Below are 12,426 nucleotides of genomic sequence, written 5' to 3'. Positions count from 1 at the left end.
ATGTTGATTTTCTTGAGTCAAAAGGAGAGTACCCCGAAACATTTTTTAAAGAAAAAAAGCACTGATCTTAGGTCTGATTTGAGTGCCAGAGTTTGTATATGTAGAACAGGGGACCCTCCAGATGTTGTGGAAATCCATCTCCCATCATACCTGATCAGTGCATTTGCTGATCACAGCTCCCATCAACAACGACAAATGTGCATGAAAATTCATTTCCTGCAAAATATGGATTTTTCAATGCCTTTTTCATATTTTCTTTGCCTGTGAATTGCATTGGAACTCAGGACCATTTATTTCAAAGTGTCTGTTTTGTATGACTAGCATTGACTATCACCTTATGACTCAATATAAGTCAGGTTTGCATGCCCATCTTTTATTACACCCTTTATTCAGAACCACATCTGCCTTGCATGCAGAAGGTCCCAGGTTCAATCCTCAGCATCTCCAGGTAGGATTTGGAAATATTCCTTGCCTGAAACCCTGGTGATCCACTGCCAGTATAAACAGTACTGACCTAGCTGGACCAAATGCTCTGACTCAGTAGGCAGCTTCTGATAGTCCTAAACCTGTTTTATGTTTTCATTGTTTTGCAAAATCGCTTCGAGCTGCTACCAATGAAGCAGTTCACAAATGAAATAAATATTAACAAATAATAGATTGTGGGGTAGATCAGACTTTAAACACCAGTAGTTATTATTTTTCTTGTTGTTCTTTATAATTTCATTTCATTTATGATTCACTTTCTATGATGCACCTTGCAGGGATTTCACAAAACAGTTAACACAGTCACATAAACAGAGGCAGTACTCTGATATTTATTTTTATTTTTATTTTCTAACAGCAGATAAAAGCTCCAGGAGCATCGGCCAATTCTGTGCAGGAGATGGGAGTTCAAGCCTGGGCTGGCTGCAAATATTTAACTTCCACCCCCCCAATACACACACACACACACACACACACACACTTTCTGCTTCCTCTGCATCCAGCCACCAAATAAAATACAAATCTCCAATGCTGAAAAGTCCTTCCTTAAGCTAATAAAATCTGTCAGCTTCCATAACGGCTGACGCGACGAAAGTCCACAGGTGCGCAGCATTCTGCTCTTTGCGGCTCGGGGAGCCGCGGCTTATAATAAAAAGCTTTCCGTGTTACGGCCCTCCTTCCCCATCAATTCACATCAAGCATTATTAGAGTCATCTGCCACCTCCGTGGTGCTTCCACTGTGCTCAGAGCTGCAGAGGCAACAATGACATTTCACCGCTCTGCAGGTGCTGCCGTGTGTGGTCGAGAGAGTGTAAGTGTGGCCCTCTTTTCTTTCCCACCAGCACTTTGATCTCCATCACAAAAAGCTGCCTAGCTGGATGCCCTGATTCATTTCCCACTGATATTCAGAGAGCAGGGGTGTGGGGTGAAGGCGGATGTGGTGGGGCTGGGGGTGGGGGAATGGGCCAATCCATAATATTTATTTCAACGCCTGCTCCAAATCTCTTTAAACATCATAAGAACATGGCTCATTAAACTACAACAGCCCTGAAATTGCGTTATAAAACCGCAAAACAAAAAATCAATACATCTGCTGGGGGAAGGAAGGAATGGCTATATGAGAAAAGTGGCTTGCATGAATCAAAAGAATATTATGGGGCATCACATCTCATTCCCATACTTAAAAGTTAACCAGCTTGGGGAGGGGAGGGGAGGCCACTTAAGCAGGTGCTACAAGGTAGAGCTTAGCAAATAGTCAGCATCAACTCGCATACATAAACACAAACACACACACACCCTTCTCCTATAAATAATGTCAGCAGGAGCAAGGGAAAGGGCAGAGGGCTGCGTCAAAGGAGATCAATTCAACACATATTTGCTACCTGAGATTTAGCTGTTGTATTCCTTCAAAGTCTAATCAATACACTGGTCCATAAGAGCTCAGTGGAAAGTGACAACATCACTGCGATGGCTCGCCGTGAGTTTATTACTAGGCTAAAAGCATGTAGCTATTTCTAATTTGAAATAAAGATTAATGCTAGGAACCAGCAATTCTGGCGCTGTGCAGTGGCTTTTTTCTTTTTAAGTCACCAACAACTAAGTTATTTGTCTCCATCCGTTGGATCTTTTCCAGACTGACATTTCTGGAAAGTGGGCCCAATGGTTTTTGGGGGGTGGGGGGGAGAGGATTCTCACCCCACCACCAAATTGACTTTCAATACGGCTTATCACTCTGTGAATGAAACCGAATCACCAAGACAATGGGTAATATTGGAGAAGGCCAAATATTTGGGACCAATGTGCTCAGCCCAACTCAGGACCGAATGAGACTGAGATGGCAAATACCTTGTTGGGAACCATATCTGTGATGTGCTAAAAAATTAAATTATAGCAGACATTTGGGGGGACGGGCAACATATTTTGAGAGGACCAATTCCTGAAGGATAAGGTGACCAGTGGCCATTAGCCATTTTGGCTAAGCTCTACATCCATTGTCCGAGGCAGGTTTCTGAACACCAGTAGCTCGGAATCACAGGAAGGGAGAGCTCCACTTCTGCTCAGGTCCTGTTTGCAGGTTTCCCTCGGACATCTGGTAGGCCTCTGTGATAATAGGATGCCAGAATAGATGGGCCTTTGGCCTGACCCAACAGGGTTCTTCTTGTGTACAGTTTGTCAACAAGAGAAGGCCAGCCATTTTCTCCCCTTCTATTGGCCTGGTAAAGACTACCTCCCTCAACTGCTGTGACCCCAGCACAAAAACGTCTGCTGGCTCAGTGGAAACCTGTGTCTCTGTGTGTATGTGAGAGAGAGAGATTCATGCAAGAAAGGTTTCCTTTCCTTGCATGCTGTGCTCCCGACAAAACTCTCTTCTCTCGCAGCTCTACCTGCACCTTCTGCCTGCTCTACTCTGACCGTTTCCCTCCTTTGGCAAGCCTCGGTGCTCACCCAAGACTGCCAGTGCCTTGATGTGCATTGCTATGGTGTCCATAAGGACCGGACTTGGCTGGTGGATAGAACACCATCTCTTAGATTCTACGGCTTAGAATGGCATTCAGAGGATGCTTGAATCAGGGCCCGGGAACCTGTCTTACCCCCCAGTAATGGACAGTAATAGGGAGGTCCTCGCCAGAGGATGGATAACCGTACAATTACATTATCTGACTCAGCAAGGGGCTCTTGAATAAATCATGACTCTGGGAGCCAAGAGCATCTCACCTCACGCAGACATCCATTCACACACACTCAACTCCACTGGCCCACTCAGCAAGATAAATCGGCGTCAGTAATGAGGCCAGGCAGCTGAAGGAAGGGTTAAGACATTTAATTACATCCCTGAAGATCGCTTTCCTAACATTCTGATTACACCCAGGAAATGTGCCCAGGCCATTTTACGCTCTGGGGAATCTAAAGTAAAGGGTTGGGGCGGGGGATAGGGGCAGCATTTCGCTTCTCTCATCTTTCATTTCAGGATGCGCAGGGTTCTAGCCCTCATGACGAATTTGGGAAGGAAGGTCAGAATATGCTCTCTGAGGAAGGACAGCATCAGGCAAGGCTTCCAGATGTTTGGGGGCTTATATGAAGCACATAGCCCTCTCTCCTCTTTGGGTCAAGAGGTCAGGAGCAGCCCAGACCCTGAGATTTCAGGGGCCCAACCTGAAAACTAGGGGCAGTTCCTGGCGATGTTACAGGGATGGGCCCTGGAGACAGAAGTTAATTGGGAGAGGGGAGGACAGCAGACCCCTGACACACACCCCACCACCTCAGCATGTCTGTACTATAATTTGCAGCCACTTTGTGTTGGGCTGAAGCTTGCACACTTTCTAAAATACATATATATCAGTGATGGTCAAACTTGACCCTCCAGCTGTTTTGGGACTACAGTTCCCATCATCCCTGACCACTGGTCCTGTTAGCTAGGGATGATGGGAGTTGTAGTCCCAAAACAGCTGGAGGGCCAAGTTTGGCCATCACTGGTATATATTAAAGGCACTCTCACCCACCTGCAGATTCCAGTCCTCCACCTGGAGGGAGCCAGGAAACCTGGAGACTTCAGGTCAGACTTGAAGGTCTGCCAACCCTAGCAGCAGCTCAAGGCTTGCATTATGATGGGAAATTGGGGGGCTGGGGTGCAATTTTAGCCAAATCCATACTTCTCCAAACCCTAATGAAAACAGTATAGGGACCCTCTGCCCGCCCTCACCCCATAATTAAAACACTTCAGGGGGTTCCCCTAACACCACCAGCTTTTATTTACTTTTTAAAAGTGAAAAGCAGCTGTACTGTGGTTGCAAAAGTCCTAAGAGGAGCCATGGAATGCCTGCTTAATCTGTTTTTTTGGGGGGTTTTTTGCCCCAGCTGTTTACCCATTCCATCCTCTTCCTGGACCTCCCCCCCACCCCCGAGAAAGAAAGGGTCTGAAAATGATTTCAAAATATGCAAATGATGTTTTGAAAGAAAAGAACTGAGCAAGTTACACGGGTTTGCTGTGGGCCCACTGAGTCGGCCTTCAGATGGCAACAGTAAATGGAGATGACAGCGCAGACAGGGCAGCAGTGAAGAATGATGGTAGTCCAGAAGGAATTGGGGGAGCAGATGGCCATTACTGTAGGCAGTAGGATGGTGTGTTCACCTTAACACCTTAGAGGGCAATACATTTCGCAGCTCTTCCTCCAACTGTTCACATCAGCACAGCTTCATTAGTGTCAGATTCATTGGAGAAGGATGTCTTGAGGCTCTGCAAAAACACTTAGGACATCTCAGAGAAAAAGTGAGTTAGAGGTGGCCTGACATATATAAAATTTTGCATGACATGGAGAAAGTGGATAGAGCAAAGTTTCTCTCCCTCTCATAACACTAGAACCCATGGACTTCCAAAGAAGCTGAATGGCAGAAAATTCAGGATAGAGTGGGAAATGCATTGTTAAACTATGGAACTCCCTCCCAAAAGGCTGTCAACGGCTGCTATCCATGATGGCTCTGTTCTGCCTCCATGGTCAAAGACTGCAATGCTTCTGAATACCAGTTGCTGGAAACCACTAAGAGGGCTCTTGTGCTCGGGTCCCACTTGCAGGTTTCCCACAAACATCTGGCTGGCCCCTGTGAGAACAGGATCCTGCACAAAATGAACCACTGGCCCAATCCTGCAGGCACTTCTCATGGCCACACCTTGTCTAGAGCCAAATAAGGAATGGCTCCAGTCAATGGGAAGCTGATTTGAGTGCAATGCATCAAGCAGTAGGATTTTATCAGCCTACCCAGGTGTTTAGCTAGTTGGTGTGAGCTTTAGTCCATTTTAACTTTTTGAAAACTTTGCTTTAGGAATGAGGAACCTGTAACCTTTCAGAGGTTCACGGACTCCAATTCCCATCAGCTTCAGTGGTTAGCATGACGAATGACCATACGAGTTGAAGGTGGGAGTTGTAACTCAGCAACAAAAGAAGGGCCAAAGCTTCTCCATACTGACATAGATTCAGGAGAGTTAGAAGGAGGCTTGGAAGCTATCCAGTCCAACCATCCAGTCCATGGAAGAAACCAGAGCTACAGAAGGCTGCCTGGCCTCTGGCTGGAGTCCTCTGGGATCCTGGCTTGCAACAGCGGTCTGGCGTGTGCTTCAAGCAAGGGTCTTGCAGTTGGAGCCTGAAAGGGTCTTCCCCTTACAACTTAGTAGATTAGAGTGTGGTACTGATAACACCAAGGTCTCAGGTTCGATTCCCATAAGGAGCAGTTGCATATTCCTACATTGCAGGGGGTTGGACTAAGCAAACTTCAAGGTCTCTTCCAACTCTACAATTCTGCCTCTCAGCAGAACTCCAATGAACCAAGTCAGGAGTTTATAACACCACTAAAACCAAGAACTGCACACATACACCAGAGGGGAAAGTTACATGTTTTGTTTTTTAAAAAAAACTTTTAAAAGCATTTGGGCTGAAAAGACTTTAGGTAACCGAATCCCCCTCCCCAATGCCTTTTGCCTTTATTTTATCCATTTGACAAACACCGATTGATTTACCCCCTCTGCTTAAAGGCCTTCGAAGGCTCCTTGAATGTGTTGTTTGCTTTCTTCTATGCACGCTGGCTTTTATTGATGGTGCCAGCACGAATATGCACAGCTCCAGGGAGAGAAGGTTGGTTAATTACTGCTTTGACAAAGCCAGCAGAGAGAGCACAGCCCATTGTTGTGCATAGGTCAGCCCAGGAATAGAGAGCAGCCCTGCGCTGTGGGTGAAATTCTGGCACTGTTTATAGCAAAGCAACACTCTGGCCTGGTTCACGAGACTCCCTACCTCTCTCTCTTTTCTTTTCTTTTAAAAAAGGGAAAGAATTTGGGATAAAAATAAATATAATTAATGATTCCCAAACTGTGTGGTGTGCTCTGTGTGGTTGAAGTGCTTTTTAAAAGCCATGCAGAATAAAACAGAGAGCACAGAAATCACAGGGGCTAGAAGCTTAGCTATTGGTTCATACATGCATGGGCACTGATCTTCCCCATCACTTGATTTTTATTGCACCCATTTCCTAAGAAGTGGAGAGTGACATATACTCTGTTCTTCTGTCCTGCCCTTTTGCTCACACACAACAAGCCTATGTGGTAGGTTCATCTGAAAGATGCTGACTGGAGGTCCAGTTTGTGAAATTTCCCTCCATTTGAAAAGGAGGAGGAGTTGCATTTGCACAGAAGTGGCGCAAGAACTCCATGCTCAGAAGTGACAGCGCTTGCAGCAGGGGAGGCCCACAACCCTGGATCTCCATAGGGGAAAGGCCCACTGCCCACCCAGGATGCCTTCCTGCTCCTCAGTGAGCTCTTTCTCTCTTACCCAGGCCAGGTGCGGACCTAGACCACGCCTGACCAGCTCCCACAGTTCAGGTGCTCTTGGGACACTCGCCGTGCCAAAAATAATCGAGAAGGATCCGGCTGAAATGGGAACGGCTGCCACCTGATACTTCCAGGTACAAAAGCACAGGCCGGTTGAGCCTGGAGTTATTTCACGACCTTCCACATTCTTCGCGTTGGGTGTCATTTGTTTGTGTTTCCTGCCCTTCTCACAGATGCTTCACTCGAGGGAGCAGCACCTGATCACTGTGTCCAAAAAGTAGCTGCAGGCGCTTTTGTGCTCAAGCCCAGCTGGCATCCTGTGCCAAGGATTTCAATAGAGCAAGGTTTTAAGAAGCAAAGGAACAAAACAAAACAGCTGCTCTCGGAGCAGAGTCTCCTCTACATGTGAATTGTAGAGAGCCACTGGTGGAGCAGCACCCATCATTTAAAGGCAGGAGACGTAGGAAGCTCCCTTGGACCCCAAAATCTATGTAGCCCAGGATTTCAGACAGGGGAGCTTCCCAGCTCACCAGGCACAGCCTAGAGCCTAGGACCTTCCGCATGCAGAGCAAGTGCCACTGAGATACAGGCTCACAGAACTACAATTCTCAGAGTGGTTTAAGCAACTCCAGGTCTCTTTCCAGGGAACTTTGGGAATGGGAACGGGGCCTCCTAACAACTCTCAGCATGTGTAACTACGACTCCCAGGATTTTCTGGAGAAAGTGACATCATAGTTCTTTAAACGTATGTTGTAAATGTGGCCTCTATTTAAAAACCTCCCCCCCCCCAACTTCCACATTTAAAACAATTCAAACTAAGGGTGCTTAAAGATGGTTGTGTATTGCAAGACAGGAGTTCCTAATGCATGTCGGGGTTTGGGGTTTGGGGTGGTACAGAGCCCACAAGATGCCACTGGCATCCAGACACAAATGGATTTTCCTTCCATTTAATCCATTTCTGGGGTAAATCCAGTAAGTCCTTTATTTATTTATTTTGTTACCAATAGACCCAGCTGAATACACATTTACCAGCTTAAAATGCAGCTGAATTTCTCTTCTGCTCAGTTCAGATCGAAGCTGGTTTGTGGGGAAACACAGTGTTTCCAAAGAACAACAGAATAGATTTGGATTGTGGCTGCTGACATGCTGCTTCCCAAACCAGCAGTGGGAGCACACTGGATGCAGAGTAAATGGCAGTGTGTAGTCACAGCCCCATATCTGAATGACCTGTTGCCAGCATTAAGTCCCCACCTGGAAGCCCCCAATCGCACTTTGAGTACATCTTCTAGGAAGTGGGGGCAAGGGGAGCAGAAGCTAAGTGGTGGACCTTTCCCCCAAATACTTGCCTATTTTAAATAAATAAATAAGCAGAGTCACCAGTTACCTCTTTTTGCATCACCCCAAAATGCATTGTCCGTTCATTTCATTATGTCGTCTTCCTAGTGAGAAAAGGGATCAAAAAGCCATCTAGAACTATCAAGCACCCTAAGCCTGTAGAGAGAGCAACTTATGCAATTCACAGGACAGAGAGAGCAGGCAGGGTTCAAAAAAAGGAGCATGGAGATCAAAGAGCTTCAGATGACTCAGGACAATGAGCCAGGCTTTGTGGGAGAGATAGGCAAAACCAAAACAAAACCACACACAGAAAGCCAAAACCCAGAAAGCATCTGGGCAAGAGTCACCCTTCTCTAAAGCTCTACAACATATTCCCCCCCCCTCCAGTAAAAGCAGTTGGTGGGAAGCCACAAGTCTGTCCCTTTCGAAGAATTCAGAAAATAAGTTGGAAATGCCTTGTGTCTGATGTCATATATGATAGCCAAAATAGCCCTACAGGGCGCGGAGCCAAGGATTGCCCCATACTTTATTTAGACAGTATTAGTAGATTATAAAGTGTCTCTGGAAATAAATGATCAGGAGACAAATGCAGTTTTACTTATCAAGGAGGCTCTGAAGTCATGTAAGCACTTTGCACCCCTTAGAGAAGCCATCCCAGTTTCTCATTTGATCCCGGAATGTTCCGCTTTTCCTTAGAATGTCCCTATTTTCATTAGAGAAATGTTGGAGGGTATGGAGTTATCCGACCCCCGAGCCATTTGAAGGCAATCCTGTATAGGGAAGGGGTTTTTTAATGTTTAATGTTTTATTATGTTATTATATATGATGGAAGCTGCCCAGAGTGGCTGGGGCAACTTAGTGGGGTATAAATAGTAAAATTATCGTTATAGAATAGGATGTCCCTATTTTCATCAGAGAAATGTTGGAGGGCATGCGTATGCAGCTGCTTCTGAGGGATGTGGGTACCCTTAGGCGATATCTAGGGGAAGTGGGGCAGGAAACTGCAGTGGGATCCAGCTTTAGCAAGGGGGGAGCTCCACCCACTCCCAAGTTGCCTCATTTTCCTCAGTTTCCCCATTTATAACTGCAGCTTTTCCCCACCCAGAAGTACCTTAATTCAACAAGTGCTTCTGGCCAATTTGTATAAATAAGGCATCCTCACAACTGCATCAGCTCATATTGCAAATAGTTTGTGCCCCCCACATAAATACAGTGGTACCTCAGATTACATATGCTTCAGGTTACATACGCTTCAGGTTACAGACTTCGCTAACCCAGAAATAGTGCTTCAGGTTAAGAACTTTGCTTCAGGATGAGAAGAGAAATTGTGCTCCGCTGGCGCAGCAGCAGCGGGAGGCCCCATTAGCTAAAGTGGTGCTTCAGGTTAAGAACAGTTTCAGGTTAAGAACGGACCTCCGGAACGAATTAAGTACTTAACCCGAGGTACCACTGTATTATATTTTGATCCTAATCAAACTGATGGACTAAAGGTTTGATTCACAATTTCAAAAAGTACAATTTGATCCAGATTCAAATAGGAAGAGTAAGAGCAGGCATTTTCTGCTTTCCATTTCCCTTTTTAGCATTTGGTAATTGTTTCCATATCATAGGATTTAAACCTTTAAAGAAAGAAAGAAAAACACCCACACGTCATAGAGCAGAGAAGGCAATCCTCAACACTTGCCAAAGCCTGACACAAAGGTGGAGGATTTACCACCAATTCTTTAGCACATCTGTGACAAGTGTTCTATCTCCGCTGGCTCACAAGAGCTCCTTCGGCAGCCAGATTTGCAAACTGGAGAGCCAAAACCTCTTCAGAGCTATTAACACATGTGAAAAGCAGTCAGCTCAACATTTCACTTTGCTCAGGCCAGGTATAGTAAACAGAGGGCCAATGCATTGAGTACGGAACTTTTCTTTTACAGTGGTACCTTGGGTTACATACGCTTCAGGTTACATACGCTTCAGGTTACAGACTCTGCTAACCCAGAAATAGTGCTTCAGGTTAAGAACTTTGCTTCAGGATAAGAACAGAAATTGTGCTCCGGCGGCACAGTGGCAGCAGGAGGCCCCATTAGCTACAGTGGTGCTAACCTGTTTCTCTGTGCCCAGCATAGAAACTTAAACTTACTAGCCTCTTACATAAAGGTAAAGGGACCCCAGACCATTAGGTCCAGTCATGGCAGACTCTGGGGTTGCGGCGTTCATCTCGCTTTATTGGCCGAGGGAGCCGGCGTACAACTTCCGGGTCATGTAGCCAGCATGACTAAGCCGCTTCTGGTGAACCAGAGCAATGCACAGAAATGCTGTTTACCTTCCCGCCGGAGTGGTACCTATTTATCTACCTGCACTTCGTGCTTTCGAACTGCTAGGTTGGCAGGAGCAGGGACCGAGCAACTAGCCTCTTAGCAAGCATGTAAAAAGGTAATTTAATCAAATAGTGTACATAAGAAGAGCCTTGCTACATCAGGCCAAAGGCCCATCTATCTAATCCAGTATTCTGTTCACACAGTGGCCAACCTGATACTGCTGGGAAGACTGCAAATAGGACCAGAGCACAGAAGCATTCTCTCAATCTGTGATCCTCAGCAACTTGAATTCAGAAGCACCCTGCCTCCAACAGTGGAAGTAGAATTTAGCCATTATGGCTAGAGGCGCCTGATAGCCTTATCCTCCATGAAGATCCCAATATACAGTATCTGAGGACAAGGGCTGGGAGATATCTGGTTTTCGGCATCATGATATATCACCAGCTAAATATCACAATATACCAATATATCACAATGTCTGAAATAAGGATGGAGCTATGTAGAGCCATTGGCTGGCTTCACGGTTTCTTCCTGCATTGTGACTTTTGCATAGCACACATACACACACGTACTAGGGCTGGGCAATGTATTGATACATTGTCCAAAATCGGTTTGACATTCACATTGTGGTAACTGTTTCATAATATTCAACACTGCGATATATTGCAAATCATGATGCTTGGGTGTGCTATGTAAAAAAAAGTGTGATGTGGAAATAGCCGTGAAGCCAGTCATTACTTCTCTCATGATTCCTTCTGTCCCTGTTCCTCTGTTCTATAAAATAACAGTTGTAACGATATGTTAAAGGTAAGTAATAATGTATCAGTTTTAGACCCCTAGTAGTAGCAGTTTCCAGGACATTACCCCATTTACCTCTGCATAGTTACATCCTTATTTCAGACATCATGATATATTGGTATATTGTGATGTTTAACTGGTGATATATCACAATGTTGAAAGACATCGCTCAGCCCTAACATACATCATGATTCGCAATATATTGCCAGGTCAAAAATTACAAAACAAGAATCACGATATGGACTTCAAACTGTTTTTAGATGATATCCCTATTGAGGTCATTCAAACATCCATCAAATACATCAATGTTTGTATTCTTAGGAAGGCTAAGAATCTGTTAAAGTTCTTGTATGCTCTATGGAAAGTTCCAAACTACTTTCTGCTCTAGAGAAGCCTTGTAAAAATGTCTATTCAAGTTAGTAGCCCTTTCAACACAATGCCTGCTTTGGTCATTTGTAGCAGATTGACTGCCCAGGTGAAAAACAATCCAATCAACTTTGGTTGTCCTGAAGGAAATTCTGACTAGCCACAAGTAGTCATTTACAAGCCTACTCAAGAGCAGTGTTTTTCTCATTGAGGACTGGGGCCTGCTAGGGAACCTTCGCTTACTTTCAGATGGAACTCAGCTTTGTGGTCCCATCTGCATAGCTTTTGGGTGGGCCAATGCAAGCCATCACAGCTTCCGATATATGGGTCAAATAGGTGGAAGCTGGAGAGGGTGGTTGCAGCTTACCAAATTGAAGGGGAGTAAAGGGGAAAAGGTAGAGGAGACAAGAAAGGCAACGGAGGGAAGATCCACATAAGTGGAAGGGAAGGAAGAGAATTAACTGGAAGGAGAGAGACAAGGGACGGATGGATTGAAGGAGAAGAAAACGGAGAAGCCAGTCCCAGAACGGGATTAGACATAAATAGAAAAAGGTGGGTTCTATCCAACCAAATTCACTAGACCGAAAGAAATTAACAGACTTAAGTGAGTCATCTCTCAGACTCCAACTCCCATCATCCTTCCTGAACATTGGCCATGAAGGGGTTTTTTTTGGGGGGGGGGTAGTATACTTGCACGTACACCTCTCTGTGTAATGTCATATACCACATCCCCTTATTTTCTTAAAAGGAACATACAACCCAAAGGGCCACATCCAGAGCCGTTCTGGAAGAAAAGCCCCTCACTTTTAAACACAAACACAG

The sequence above is a fragment of the Podarcis liolepis genome (genome assembly GCF_965112155.1).
Source record: "Podarcis liolepis genome assembly, chromosome: 7".
Lineage (NCBI taxonomy): Eukaryota > Metazoa > Chordata > Lepidosauria > Squamata > Lacertidae > Podarcis > Podarcis liolepis.
The sequence above is the reverse complement of the archived record's forward strand: the minus strand, read 5'-3'. Positions refer to the sequence as shown.